The following is a 15475-nucleotide window of genomic DNA, read 5'->3' on the forward strand; positions in this document are numbered from 1 at the left end:
GCTATCAGTAATAGACAAGTCTCCTGTCTAGGCAAAGAAATACGAGAGCAAAACAGTGAAAAAAACACCAAAGTGGGGCTGTTCTCCAGCTATTTTCCAGTTATTTTTCAGTTTCTGTCTCTAATGATAACATTGAAAATTCTGCTGGAAGGACGGGAAGAAAGAAAAGATAAACCAACATGAAACTTGTAACACTGGAGCGAGATATACAGCAGTTATTTTCATTGCAAAGAATTACTCAAAATGACATCTATATCTGTACTAAGGAAAACATTGCTTCTGCCTTGAGGTAGCCTTGGCAATAACACTAATGCAAGCAAAAACCAGTTCGCCATTTTGGAGGGAATTCCAATCAATTTAATTAATTTGTCAGTTAATAAACTTCTAATTACTGCTTCTGGTATTGAAACACATGCAGAGGAAAACAGCCCTTGCTCTCCAATGCCCTCTCCATACCTGCTCCTGGCAGTGGGGCAGCAGGACCTGCAGTCATTCTGGTTTCTAGTTGAAGGTCAGCATTGCTGCTTATTATGTGCGTATAGTAAACAAATAGCTTATACAGACAAGTTGTTCTTAAAACAAATCAAAAGCACATCAAGTGAAATGTGAGCTAAAATAAGCCAGCAGTGTTTCAGAATATCACTATTTCCCCTGGCACTTCAGGATGCTGCAGTTGCAGAAATTCTTCTAAAACAATTCAAGACTTAAAGCTTATGCCGCCACAAAAAGGTTTCCAGACAGAAATGTTTTATAAATACACACACACTCCATCACAGTAACCAGACCAGAACACTTGCACAGCAAAGCCCCTAGCCACACTTTAACATTTTGTTCATTGAACTGTATCAGCCAATATTTTTTTTCTTGCTTCCCAACTATGCCAGTAAAAATCTTACCGCAAAAGTCCTTCTAGTGATTGCAAAATTCTTCTGCCTGCATAAACAGTTCCTTTCACAGGACATAGTATAAGCAGTACTAGCAAAAAAAATTCCTCTCATACCAGTAGAGGAACCTGAGAAGGAAGCAGTGAGACCAGGTAACCAAAGTGAGCAAGCAGGAAGGGTGAAAGCCAAGAAGAGCATTGCATCAGTCTAGCTTATGTGTACAGAAAAAGGCAGGAAGCAGTAACTGCCCTCACACCTCATTTGTGCCAGCAGAAACCAAACTGCAAAGTCACATCACTACTACAAGAAGTAATAGCACAAAAACACTGCATGCAGGTCAGACTGACCAACTTGACTGTGACAGACCTGGCATTTTGTTTTCTATTTGGATTTTTGTGTCATGTTTTGTGTAATGTATAATCTTGAGAAACAAACATCACCTAGAAACCCAAGCATAAGCCATTCCATTTATGTCAAGTGGATACTAATCCTATTTTCCTGAAGAGTTCAAGTGTCAGTTGTGTTAACTGTTTCACTACTGGTAAGATACTTAACAGTTTCTTTACTAAAACCTATCTCAGAACTCCAAGCCTCTTATGAGCAAATCCATCCACATATTCCTCATCCAGGAGTAAACAACATCTCTCCACTTTTCCTAATGAGCATCCTTATAATACAGACCCATCCTTGCTATGTGAAAAATACTCAATACTAAGAATAGAGAAGTGAGGGTTAGAAAACAAAAAAAAAAAATTAAGATCAATTCAGTACACTCTTAAAGACTTGCCTGTCTGTGTTTCCACTCAAACATAAATCTTCTCTGTATCCCCTCTGCTTATTTTTTTTTTAAACCCCAGATCTGCTGCAGGTTATCCAGCCTGCCACATCACATCAACACAGAAACCAGTTAGGCCTGGCTGCAGAATTTAGGTCAGCTCGTCTGTGGAGCACATAAGGTCTTCCACACAGCCATGAATTTCCTAGTAATGCTTCAATAATCCCTCTTCATCCTGCTATGCAGCTATTTCACTAGGAACTGCTAGCTTTCCTCTAACTCCCCAACAAAGACTCTCCACAGGAGGGATGTTTGCAAGCAAATGAGCCACTATCTCTTCCTTGGGAAGCAGGAAGCTGGTTGTTCAATCAAATAAATGCTGATTCTTATTTACCAAGACAAAAAAAAAAAAAAAAAAAGTGAAGTATTCACAATGGATGCTAGAAAAAGTGTCTCTATCTTTCAATCACACCAGGAAAGACATAATCAGAGCTGAAAACTACCTCTAGAACATTAGAAATAATTTTCTTAACAGATTTTAAGCTACCCTCAACTGCTTCCACCTGGCTCAATTAATACAAAAATAACAAAAATGTGACTAATAAATTTAGACAGGCTAAGCTACAGAGGCTGGTATTTCTGGAGAGAAAGCATCACTTGAGGTGAAAAAACATTGTGCCTATTCATAGAATGCTCCCTCTAACAGTGAATTGCATGCCACTGCCATCTCAAGCATTGTGCAAGCTCACATAAGTACTAGCCCTGTTCATAAAGGATCTCTAATGGTACACAAAAATATGCAAAGTCTTTTCAAATCATGCAGGAGTTCCACATAAACTACAGTTACATAAGACAAAAACCCCAAATCAAATACAATAAATCAAAATCTTGAACTTCTCTGTCTTCACACTAGATGAACCTGACTAAATCTTCAAGTATGACAATATTAAAGATGTGAATGCAAGAATAAATACCAGTTTCCAGGAATGGTTATGGACATCTCAGCAAATAAAAACATAACAAGAAAAGTGAGAGATTGTTGTGTCTTAAAACCCATCAGTCTGCTACCTCTGTGCTCTGCAGTTCCTACATAGTATACTGCTCATCAAAAGCTAGCACTGAAGTCTCCCTACTAGAACAAAGAATAAAGCTGAGGAAAAACCTTTCCTCAAGACATCAAACTGCTCTTCAACATCCAGACATTTGTGAAGAGTATTCCTAGCCCATTCTTCACAACTTACATGAAGCCTGAAAACGGTATTTGCAAACATGTACTGCACATTAGATGTGCAAATCAAATACCCCTGAAAATGTGTTGCATTTGTTTATGTTCACCTCAGCTCTGTCAGAGAACTCAGACACCCATAACACCCACCCCTGCCAGGCCCACAGATGTGGCTGCCTTTACTGGGCCTCCATTGAGCCACACACCTTAACAAGACCTTCCAAAGAATGTAACTTTTTATAACTAATGATCATCCATAACTGAACTCTGCATGAAAGACCCCTTCCCACTCCTGGCTCAGTACCTGATCAGGCTGTGCTCCTCTGCCCTCCTCCTCTGGCTTCAGCAGGGCTGAGCGCTGGCTCCTGAAGGCTCCAGCAGCAGGAATACCAAGCCACACTGATGATCACTTGCTCATTTTGACAAGCTCCACAGACTCCTCCTATATAAAAACAAACTCCTGTGAATCAAACTGGCCAAATAAAGTGGTCATGGTAGTGGGGGTCAGAGGAATGCCACTCTGCAACACAGAAGACAAAGGTTACTCATCCTTTTGCTGACTGTGCTTCATCTCTAGGGAAGACTGAGCACAAACTTGTTTTAATTTAGAGTAGAGGAACTACTCTAAATGAGTTGTCCTATTCTTGAAGAGCATAGATCTCAAATGAGCAATTTGTCATTTCCCACATATTTTCTTAAACATATTGGCTCATCCTAACTTAACCAAGAGCACTGTTATTTCTACATCATCACCTCCCTACAGCACCACAAAAGCCAGACCAGACCCCAGTGATGTGGTAGCTGCACAGTGCACATGTTTTACACAAACACTTTGATGACACTTCAACTACTGCATTACAGCCCTATGCCAGGCAAGAAGACCACTTTGAGTCAAATGAGCTGCTTGGAAAAATCTCAGGAAAACACCTCTATCCTCTGGGATGAATAAAATAGAGAAAAAGTGGGATTGTCTCCCTCCTTCTTCAGCCCAAAACTTCCACCAGCTAAGATCCAGCAGAGCTGCCTTCACTCCCAGAGACCCAGAGGTTCCAGACCTATGCAGAGTACACAGACAGAAAGCAACGACTCAGCAAAAAGAACAGACTCCAGCAGGTAATTCATGAATATTTATTTTACTTTGCTGCTTATTAAGTATGCCTTGTTATAAATCAAGTATTTTACAGTAATTGCCTCCAATCAACAAACACAGGGAAAGCTGCTCTATAAACCAGTGTTGCTGCATATGCAAAAGGAGTCCCTTAGCAACAGGCAGGATTCTACAGGACTCTGAGTGCACAGCCTGCCACTGCCCTGCAGGGTGCCCAGGGCATTCCCAGCACTGCCAACCACAGCACCCTGTGCCAGGCTGCCAACACCAGTGCAGCAGGTGCTCACTGCAAGCGTGGCAAGCCCCAGGTACACGGGCAGCCCCCCAGAGCAGAGGATGCTCCACAGGCAGGGACAAGCAGCTGCATCCCCTGCTCCAGCGCAGCAGCGCCTGCAGCAGGGCTGTTCTGCTGTAAGGGTCTGCACCCAGCACTGAGAGCAGTGCATTCACCCACTTGAGCTGCTCTAACCACTGCAGAAAAAAATGTAAACACATCCTCCCCCCCAAATCTCCCTTTAATTTTCTTCGGAGGCTTTTTCAGGGGTGGTACCCACTGGCACTCAGAAGCACACAGGAACAAGCCCTGTGTCAGGCTTTCCACTGAGATAATTTTAAAGGTCAGCAGGAACCTGCTGTTCCAGGTTTCTTCTTAGCAGTAGAGACCTAGGATAAGGAGATGGGGAAAACACTGTCAAATCCTCAAATAAAATATGCCTCATAGACTTTTCTTCTTGAAAGGGCTTGGAGTAGTCAACTGGTCTCAAGAGAAGCAAATCTTTTTATGCAGAACTGGAGTCTTCAGAGACTCAAGGTTTTTAAATAAATGGAGGAAAAAACCTGTGACTAGATACTTTCCAAGGGTCTAGAGCAAGCAGGCTTCAGAACAGACCTTTGGATCATACTTGAGGTCTAACAGAAAACGCTCACAGCCACGGGGCCATTCACCTTGGCTGTTCCTGTAACCCTTGTTTTTCGGGAGGTCAGGGAGCCACGTAGGAAGGGCCTGAACCGAGCTCACCATGCCCTCCAATCCCTCCTCAGCAGCGCTCCCAAAGGCAACCAACCACTTCTGAAAGCAGCAGGCAAAGGCAGCTCCCACCTTCCAAGTAGGACTGTGCTTTTTGAGAGTGTATCAGCATTTAGGGGGCCAGGAGAGGCTGAACAGCAGCACCACCACACTTGGCAAGGCATGGGAAGAACAGGACAGCTTGTCTTCAAGAACTGAATCACAATCTGAAACACTGCTGAGGTCCATCACCACCACCCTCCCCTTCCCACAACAGGCTGAGCACATGAACTGGATCATACCTGAGGAAATGTAAAGGATAACAAATGACAAAACACAAATTTCTGGTTTAAAACAAACAAAAGAAAACAAAAACCCCCCAAAACCAATCTAAAAGCAGAAAAAGCAGAATTTCTTATATAAATCATAACAGTGCATAAGTAGATGTTTGGGCAATGCCAAGACCAGTGAAGGATTCTTCCCTGCAGTTCTTACCACAAAAATCCTCATGGATTTTGTTCCAAATCCCAATTGCCAAATTCTCACTTTATGCTACTTCCTTCACCTCCCTCTCCCACTTTTGAAGTGACAACTTCAATTTATTAAAACAAAGCAACATCTTTTTTACAGAAACATCTGCTTTGATACAAGAACACACACCCACTGGTACAGTCAGTATGTGGGACTGTGGCTACGAAGGAGATTAAATAAGGAGCACATGCACCACTTCTCTCTTAACCTCGTCCCCTCTGGCACTCATTCACTTCAATACTTTTCTTTCAGGGCCCTACAGCATAGGGAAAGACACCACATTTACATTGGGGTGTTGGCATCAGCCAGTGCCAATTTCATCTGAATCACAGCCAAGCACTTGGCACTTCAGGCATAACACATGCAACCTCCAAATGCCACGTCCTATATACAGTGGCTGCCTCCATTTGTACAGTCACTTGATCAAACATCTTTTCCATTAAGGAAAACAATACTTCTGATGCTTTTAACAGGGAAATAATCATTGTTAACAGACTGAAAAAAACCCTGAACAATTCACTTAGAACAAATCATTATGAATTCTGTAAAGAAATGAAAAGGAGGGAAGTCACAGTATTTTGGGGAAGAAGTAGATATTTTGGAATAAAAAACCCCAAACCCCAGCTAATTAAATAAGTAAGCAGTTCCAGTCATTAGAGGTTTAATTTCGGCACAGCTGAATAATTCTCAGTTCTACATATATCTCAAAGTACCCAGACAACAGCAGACATTTGACAATCTCTTCAGTTAAAATGCCATCTTCCTCCTTTGCTGCTGCCTAAGAAAAACAGCAAACCAGCACACAGGAGAAGTGTCATGCCATCAAGAGAAAAGAAAAATCCCCAGCAGAGATACCTCCTGTAGAAATACTGCCAAAAGTAGCATGTAACCTAACCAGATAAGTACCAGATTTTGTTGCTATCTCTGAGTAAGTTTTGCAATTAGCTGAAGCTCATTAGTGGCCACCCTGCTACTTAACATTCCTGCTCTCTCCATGGTATGTGCCTGGGAAAGGCATCTTGCCCACAGCAGAGGGTGGGCTGGAAGGCAGGACTTCCCCTTTCAACAGCAGTGCAAGCTCAAATTTGCTCCAGCTGGTCTTGAAACCACACTCCCCTTGGAAAGCACCTTAGGCACTGCTCCTGCTACATGGGAGCCTACAGGATCCCACTGCCACTCCCTGCAGAGCTCATTGTCCATTCTAGGCCCTGCTTTTCATATGACACCCAACACCCAGCTTAATTTGGGAGCTCCTTGTAATTCCTCCCTTCTCTTGGTGGCCACCCCCTCTTCTCCCATCCATGAGCCAGAGGCTGTGTGCAAACTCCTCCCCACTTCCTCTCTTGTGCTGCAGACAGCAGGAATAGAGCAAAGACATCAACAAACCAAACCTTGCTGGTGAAGCAGGCAAACCTCCTCACTGCTGCAGCTCACTCGTTGTTTCACACAGGCAGCAGAGAGGGAGCTGATGCTGCAAGCTCTGGTATCACACTCTTCAGCAGAGAGCAAACCAGAGCTAAGATTTTACAAGTTCAAACAGCAAAGGGGTAAATAATCAGACACTGACGAAGTCTCATCATGAGCGAGGTGACAGAAATCAGCAGCTGTGAGAGTGTGGAGGGCCACCTTCCTCTCTTCACGCACAGAAGGAACAGCAGAGAGGGGCACTCTGCTCCTACACTGACCAGCTGCACACCCACTGCCTGTTTCCAGGCTGCCCTGGGCCACTGGGCACATGGACACACTGCAATCCTAAAATACAAATGAGGCACGTGCAAGCCATTAGGCAAAACCAGGCTTGTGCTAATTCAGCCCGTGAGCTTTAGGCACCCATTACATTTCATGCAATGAATTTTTTTCAAATAATTTGCTTCGAGCTAGCTCCAAACAGGGAAAACTTGGCCATTCCACTGTGAGCACAAAAGCCTTGTTTCTGGAATGAGGCACCCTCAAACAAACAGAATTCATACACTTTCCACTTGCAGGACAGCATATATAACCTCACACTTTTTAATTTTATGTTATATTTACTCACACTTCTCTCCACAGTTTTGTTATCTCCTTTTCTTTGTCTCAGTATTATTATTTGCTTTTGTATTTTTGCATGTTTCTCATGTTTTTATTTTCAGGCTTTACTATCTTTTTTCTCCTGTAACTCAGGCCTCAGTGGTTTCTTTCTTTAAAATCTGTTTGGGTTAAACTGATCAATGCTAAGAAAGACATTCTTAAACTCACCTTTCAATCTAAGTACATATGACATTAACTTTCAGTAAAAACAAACATAGGATAAATACAAGTTTTAAACATTGGAAAAATATTCTTGTCCAAACCTGTGCATTTTTCACTTTTCTGAACGATTATCAGCACAATTTCGTTCCTCTCAGTCCACTTCTTTTTTTTTTTTCCTACCTACTTTTCATTGGGACACCAACACTGGTTAAGCTCACAATTTCTGCAGCACCAACAAGCCTTTATGTATCTGCATTCCTTCACTTCCTTGTTTCCAGAGCCAATATATTTGTTGTCAGAAGGATAAAAAAGGAGAGGAGCAAAACCATCAAACCAGTTTTTCCTTCCTCTCTATTATCAAGGCCAACAAGGCAAAACTGTGAATAAATTTAGTATGGCTTATAAACCATCAAACATTACTTTAAAAAACTCAAATGCATGAAAAAATTCATTTCCCTTTTGTCAGTTCCTCGGCTAAACTAGGTAAGTTAGGCTTTGTTTCTTCATTTAATTAGTCAGAAAGTAAGTACATAAAAGTTTCTGTATGGCAGCCACTGAGAGGAGCCCTGTATGTGAACTCCTCAGTTTGTATTTGGAAGCACAGTCAGATTAACCGTGCAGTCTGGTGCTCCGTGCATCCTTGATGAAGGCAATTGCTAATGCATGTGGAAAGCCTGTGTAACCACAGTGGTGCCTGGAAACAAAGCAAGCCAGGGCACCTCTAACACTGCTCCCTCAAGTTTTAATGCACAGACTGTCAGGCCAAAGCAATTCCTATCCTCCCTTTCCATGATCTGTACACAAACCACCATTTACAAATATGCAATATGGACTTTTTTTCCCCCTTATTCATTGATATTTGCATTGGTTTAGTGGACAAATTTATACAGAACAACCCAAACTACATCAGCCTAACACCACGTTCCTCTGTGCAGGATTGCAAAGGCAACAAAATGTCTATTACATAACACTTCTGTATAAAATATTAATTCTCACAGAGGAAGCTCTTGAACCGAAAGGTTATTTTCAATGATTAACAAATCGGTGTTGTATAAGCTCAGTTATTTAATCAGTGTATTTGAGACAGACAACAAACCATACCTTTTACTGACAGAACATGAAAAAAATCAACTTTTTATGTGCACACATCAAATATATCCATCCCTAGCACACACAGATTCAGCAAGCCTGCACTGGGGTAATTGCAGCCATCTGCATTTTTTATACAAGTTCTCACAGCAGCTGAAAGCATGTAAGCTTCCTTTCCTTGCTATCCTGCAACAGATGAAAAACAGGTAAATATTCAGACATCATATTCACGTACACATCCTGTGCACTGGTTCTCTCCTTAAAGCTATAATCTCAGGTTGGAAAATCACTGCAGCAAGAGTAAAGTGCTTCAATTTTTTTCCACACAGCTTTTAACAGGCATGTTGGTATCTGTGCAATTGGCCAGACTTGAAAACATTATAGGTGTGGCAGCCCAGGCTTCTGTAGGACCCAAGGGCAATCAGGAATACCTTTTATAAAGAAACTATCTCAATGCTGACTTGCAAAGAATGAAGTTCAAGAGAGGGAAAAAAAGACAACCTGTATCTTGGCTGTGACTTTGTAGCCATTAGGTTGCATGAGGACAGGCAGGAGCCTGTCTCACTGCTTCATCAGGACTATGAAGAACCTTCATGTAAGGGGTTTTTTCCTTTCTCTGTGGATCTTTACATAATGAATGCAGGGAGGGGGCTCATCCTGAGCACCACTGTATCCAGCAGACGGTCTCATCATATTTACCAGCTCCATGTCAGTGTCACAGGTAAGAAGACATCCAAAACAGCAACAGACACTTTATTCTGCTTTATCCATGGTCTAACCATGCAGGGGAATTCATCAGGAAATACAACTCAGAAAAATCCTGATCAAATGAATAGAGAGCTTTTGAAACTCCAGTTTGAGAACTGTGCATTTTTTTTCCCAAAATTTATAAACACAGCAAACAGTTTGAAGAGATATCTGATAGGAAAAGGTAACAACAGCCTTTAATTATGTGTAGTGGCCATTCCTTAGGTCTGAGAAATCTTCCACCACCATTCTCTGGTCTTCAAAGTAGATCATCATAAGACAGAACACCTGAGATACCTAACTTTTGACAAGAAGACCATATACAGAGGGGTTTGGGGTTTTTTTTTAAACACTAACAAAGAGTAGGGTAAATCACAAGAATCAGACTATTTCTTCTTTTACTGATCACACAATACAAAAAGCAAGACTATGATGAATAAACATAAATGCTATCCTCACTCACTGCTGGATGCCACATGCTTTCAGCCTTGTTAGTTCTTACTACTTCTTAATCAGAGTTACCTTTACCAAAGAAGGGCCTCCAAAAAGAAAAAATATCTGAGCAACAACCATCCTTCCTCCTCCCTAAGGGTGGCTGTATTTTACACCACGACTGCTTCTCAAGTCTTGAATGTCGCAATTACTTTGGTCTCAGAACAAATCACTTCTGAGGAAAGAGCTCAAGTGGAAAGAAGGAAAATTAGTTTTGAGGCTACATGAACAATACAGTTTTGTATCCTGATTTATACTTGAAGAGAGAGAAGAAGAAAACTAAGTTATTTCTTTTAAAACAGTTATAACAAACGAGTCCTTGGTGCAGTCATACTCACTTCCCATACTACAGCCTGCCTCCAAGTGTTGGGCAAAAGTGGCATTTTGCTGGCTTGATTTCTAGAAAACAAGCTTTCTCCTTCCAAGGATATCTCCTTCAATATTCTGGCAGCTGCTACATGAATGTCTTTTAACTTCTCTTCCTATCCATTTCCTGAAGGGGGACAAGAACCTGTTCTCACTACCGCTGAAGAGAATAGAAAAACAAATGAAAAGAGTTTCAAGAGTTTAAATAAATTTGTGGTAAGAGAAAGATTGAAGCAGTGTCAGTTAAAATTAATGATGTTGAAATTAGTATTACTGACGGCATTAGGTGCCAACTTGACTTGTGACGCACTTTTCCTTTTCACATGCCAAAACCAAGATGATTCTCAAGAAGTTAAACACTAGAAATCCTGGCTTTGTACTTTCCTAAATTTGTTTGTAATCTCTGAGGGGAGAAACTGTTTGGCAAGCAATTGGTACCTATTCTTTGTTATATGGTTAAAAGAAAATTGTACTCAATTTGCTCCAACCAAAAGGTCTTGAGCCAAACTCATCCCCAACACAAGCAAGTCAAAAAATGTAGCTCAAAGTGTTCAAGGTTAGAAGTACAGGACAGCCTTGAAACACTAATTACAACTGCTTTCACAAAACATAATGCTGGTAACTGCTAGAGAACTGCATTTCACAAACACCTTTCTTCATATCTCAGTCTTGTGTGGACCCACAGCAGCTCATCATCACAGCCAAGAACAAAAGCAGATAGATTCCAAGATCAAGCAGCACTAGCGTGACCCCAGAGAGCCTCATGCATGCATGTGGACTCATGAAACCATACATAGGTGGAAAATTAGTCATGGACACAAGTCTTTGCATGGTGAAGTCCACAGACTTTTTATTGCTTGTTAAAAAAACATGCTTAAAACGTCAGTTATGCAAAAGCACAGGCAAGTCTTTACCTAAATGTAAAGTTTCTGGGGAAAAATATTTCCACTTTTCTTAACACAGCAATAGCTTTTTCTTTTTAGGTTGGTTAGGATATAATCTCCCCAGCGCAAAGAGACAACAAATAAATAAATAAAACAGAAAGGAAAAAAAAACCACAAAAGGAGAACTGTACAGCCCTATTTCAATGCTAGCAAGAAATGGAAGAATTTAAGTAGCAGAAACTGAAATACCAAGTTTTGTTCTTTTCACTTAATGTTACTGTGCTATTATATGTAACATCTAAGTATAAAAATTGCTAATTGTGTTTTATGATATTTAGGGACCTACAGCAACTTCGTGAATTGGAAGATAAAAACTGCTTTTTTGAAAGGAAATGAAAACCTTCAGAGTTCATTATTTTGTAAAATACTTACACTGGAACTCCCTTTTTTTTTTTTTTTTTTTTTTTTTTTAATCCAGTTGAGAAACTTGTTTACTGAGTTCCTTATATTCCCCCACTTGTGACTCAGGGTACTTCTCAGCAAATCAGCCTTCAGCAGCCCCACAGAGATGAAGTGCTGCAAGCCTCAGGACACTAACTCAGCGATCACAGTGCCCCTGCACCCAAGCTCCCTCTGGCTCTGAGGGGTGCAGCAGAAGGCACAGGGAGAGGCTGGGCTGAGGTGCTGGGCCAGCACTCTGCCAGCCCTCGGGAACGCAGCACAAGCAGGAGCTGACACAGCCACCGTGCCATCAGAGAACACGGACAAGGTAAGAAACTCAGCTTGCCTATGGGGCCTGATTCAAAACCCACTCACTGCCACTGGCTTTAACACACTCTGAATGGGACCTCAATACACAGAAGAAATGGGAAAACCTAGAGAATTTAAAAGAACCAACTTCAACGCAGGAAACTTCCCTTATAAAATTGCACCAAGCCACAACACGCATAGCTGCAAGTGATTTTGACCACAGGGATGGACGTACCCTTTTCTCCACTAGCCTTTATTCTCTTATCCTTTTGTCACTGGCAGGACTTATGGCAAGTCCAGCACAAACAGCATTAGCTTTTTCCTCCCTATCCAGGCACGTAGTCAAGAAAGTGTCCATAAACAGGAGGCAGAGCTGTGGTATCTCTGTACCACCACTTAAGTATTGCCACACAAGAGACTGAGGCAACAGGCACAAAGGGCTAAGAAAGAACTGGAGTATAAGAGCTACATTTCAGGTGTACAGCTATGTGTTAGTACAATGTTCACTAGTTAATCTTTCCAGGGCAAGCACCCAGGTGCTTTCACTCTCTCTGCATTGTTATTATAGAGGTTGGCTCCTATTAATAATTACCTTCCTCTGACAGCAGCACAAAGTCTTTCTTCATTGCTGGTACTGCTGGTTAGAATTCCTTTTCCAGATCTCAACACACTGGACAGATTACCATGCCCTCAAGGATGTCAAGACTGGTAGATATATCTGTTGTGCATACCTGGATCTTACAAAACAAATGACAGCTTAATGCTGCTTCCTTCCCTGCATAACATCACACAGCTGTTGTAAAGTTTTAATATTTTGTGTTGAAGTCATCACAATTACAAATAACAGAATCTATTTAGTATCCCCTGCTATTATGTGCAAGGAAACAGACAGAGCAAACAGACAAGCGTTTCTGACACTATGCAAGGTACAGTCAAAGCACCAAGTGAGTTTACTATAAAGGCAATGCCTGCCTAGAATAGCCACAGAAGCATATTCCTAGGTCAGGACCTTATAAATCAGTTTCAACTAACAATAAAAGGTTTACAGGGCATTTGTAATGCACAAAGAATGAATAGGATCCTGGCTCCAAGTAAGGCTTGGTGAATTGATTTAAAGATGGCAATCAAGAGCAAATAACACAACACTAACCTTACCCTAAGTTTGAAGAAAGATGGTTTCCTTTGTCTCCAGGAAGAGGTGAGGGGAAAAAACAAAACAAAACACCACCACAAGAAAACAAGAAACAAGTCAGAAATAAAAGAAAAAAAAAAAAAAAACAAAACAGAGAAAGGGACTTAGCTACCCCATCTGGCATGAGAGTGCTTTTTTGATAGCTCAGAGCTGCGGGTTTAAAATCTCAGCCCTGTTCATGCAAATTTCTCCCATCCTAAAGCCCTCTCTCCCAAACAAGCAGGCATTGTCACTCCCCACCTTCAGTTTTACAGGCAGAAAACACTATCCTTTCCTATCACGGTGACAGACATAATGCTGAAAAAACACCAGATACTTCCCTGTGGTGTTAGGGGATTGTTTTAAAGCTGTAAGTGGCAAAGCTTACGAGCAGCAGGTACCCCAAAGAGCTCTCTGCACCAGCAGCTAAGTCAAGTAAAACATCACTTTCAGCACCACCATTACAGGAAGTACTGCTAAGACTTATCCACCAAACAACACCACCACCACTACCGTCCTCCATTTTCAAGTCTGAGTAACCGATCTCATGGCTCCTACACACTGGGAACATGCAGAGGAGAAAGTGCCACGGGCTGCAGGCGTGCTGGAAACGCAGAGCCTGAATCCCCCCAGTGACCGCAGACCAGCTCCCCTAAAGGATGCTGGGCAAGTCACAAGCCTTCTGCGCCTGAATTCGTATTTGTTTGAGAGCAGCAGCAGCACTTGTGACGGGGAGGGGAATTCAGGTTGCAATACAGGAGCTGCTGTGCCAAGCTCAGGGCTCCTAAAGGAGCGGTAGTCGGTATTGCCACGTACTGGGGAGCCGGGGAAGGGAGGAGACGCGCCTCGAAAAAACAGAGATGGTTATCTGACAAGGGCTGGTTCTGCCCTGAAGATGTGCTTTACTGACTGGCTTGGGCCCCTTTAATCTGCGTGCGCTGGAACACGACGCACAGCTGACCCCATACAAAACCCGCACAGCTGGCGGCCCCCAGAGGGGCCGGATCCAACCCCACTGGCCTCGAAAGGGGCTCGCAGTTCCAGCCGCATTCCCCAGCACCACGCCGCACTCCTAGCCCCGCTCTCGCCGCTGGCCCCCCGCTCATGCGGGCCCATCCTGCGTGGATGCGCATCCCGCGGGAGAGCAGCGCGACGAGCGCAGCCGGCCCCGGGGTCCCGCCGAGGCACACCGGGCTGGCAGCAGCACCGGCGAACCGGCCCAGGCCGGTCTGCGCGCAGGAAAAGATAAAGAGGAGCGCGAGGGAAGGCGCGGGGAGGGGGTGCCGGTAAGGATGCCGCCCCCTCCCCGCGGCCCCTCCGCCGCCTGCCCGACCGCCTCCCGCCGGCCCCGCGCACGCCTCACCTCAGGGACGGCTCTGCGGGCTGCGGACCCCGAGAGCCGCCCGGCCGAGCCGAGCCGAGCCGAGCCGTGCGTGCGGCGGGAGCGCAGAGCTTCTCGGCGGCGGTCAGTCCCACGGAGCTGCCATGCGGGCGGGCAGAGGCGGGGCGGGCTCGGCTCCTAGCAGCGTCCTGCAGCGCGCACCCGCATGGCTCGGCGTGCGGACAGCACCGGCTGCCGGCGGCGGCGGGGTCGGCGGGGCGGCGGCCAATGGCTCCCGCGGCGCCGCGCATGTGAGGGCCGGGCCGGGCCGGCCCCGCCCGCTCGCCCCCCGCGCAGCCGCCGCGCTCAGGTGCCGCGGGCCGGGACCACCGGGGCTGAGCGGGGGCGCTGCAAGTGTCCGCGGGGCGCGGCAAAGCCCGAGGGGTGTTCGCGGTGCGTAGGTAAATGGAACGTAGTGCGTGAGCCAAATAAAGCAGCGACAAGTTCACATTGAGTGGCTTCATTATTAAAATATTATCATGGGGAAGGAGGGAAGTTATTTCATTTGTCTGTCTTGAGCCGTTGAGGGAACCAAAAAGTCGAAGGCAGCTTTAGCTGGGGCGGGGGCGGCACCGCTGGGATCGCACGCACGGATTCCTCCACGGCGGCTCCAGAGGCTGAACACAGGACACCGAGGAAGAAGCCGAACTGACCCCGATCCTCACCCGAAATCCGCTAGAACATTTTTTTTCTCCTTTAACTGAAAAGCCACCGATATCCTTAAATATTTCTTAAACACTGAACTGACACGTGACCAGACATGCGGGTCTTTTTAACTAGATGTAATCTCTTGCCTTTGAAAGTATATTGGTCATGATGAAGAATGGAATTAAAAAT

At 44.0% G+C, this 15475-nt stretch overlaps 1 protein-coding gene across 1 annotated transcript in view; it reads right to left on the reverse strand.

Annotated features, from left to right (window-relative positions):
• LRRC8D (leucine rich repeat containing 8 VRAC subunit D) overlaps positions 1–14800 on the reverse strand; it is a 52713-nt gene extending 37913 nt beyond the window's left edge. The window contains exons 1-2 of the mRNA XM_058030397.1: positions 14621–14800; positions 3189–3326 (exon numbers count right to left, since the gene is read on the reverse strand). The gene's annotated coding sequence lies outside the window, so the exon portion shown is untranslated. The remainder of the gene's footprint in view (positions 1–3188; positions 3327–14620) is intronic.
• Between the last annotated feature and the right edge of the window lie 675 nt (positions 14801–15475).

Source organism: Melospiza georgiana, chromosome 9 (assembly GCF_028018845.1).
Source record: "Melospiza georgiana isolate bMelGeo1 chromosome 9, bMelGeo1.pri, whole genome shotgun sequence".
Taxonomy (NCBI): domain Eukaryota; kingdom Metazoa; phylum Chordata; class Aves; order Passeriformes; family Passerellidae; genus Melospiza; species Melospiza georgiana.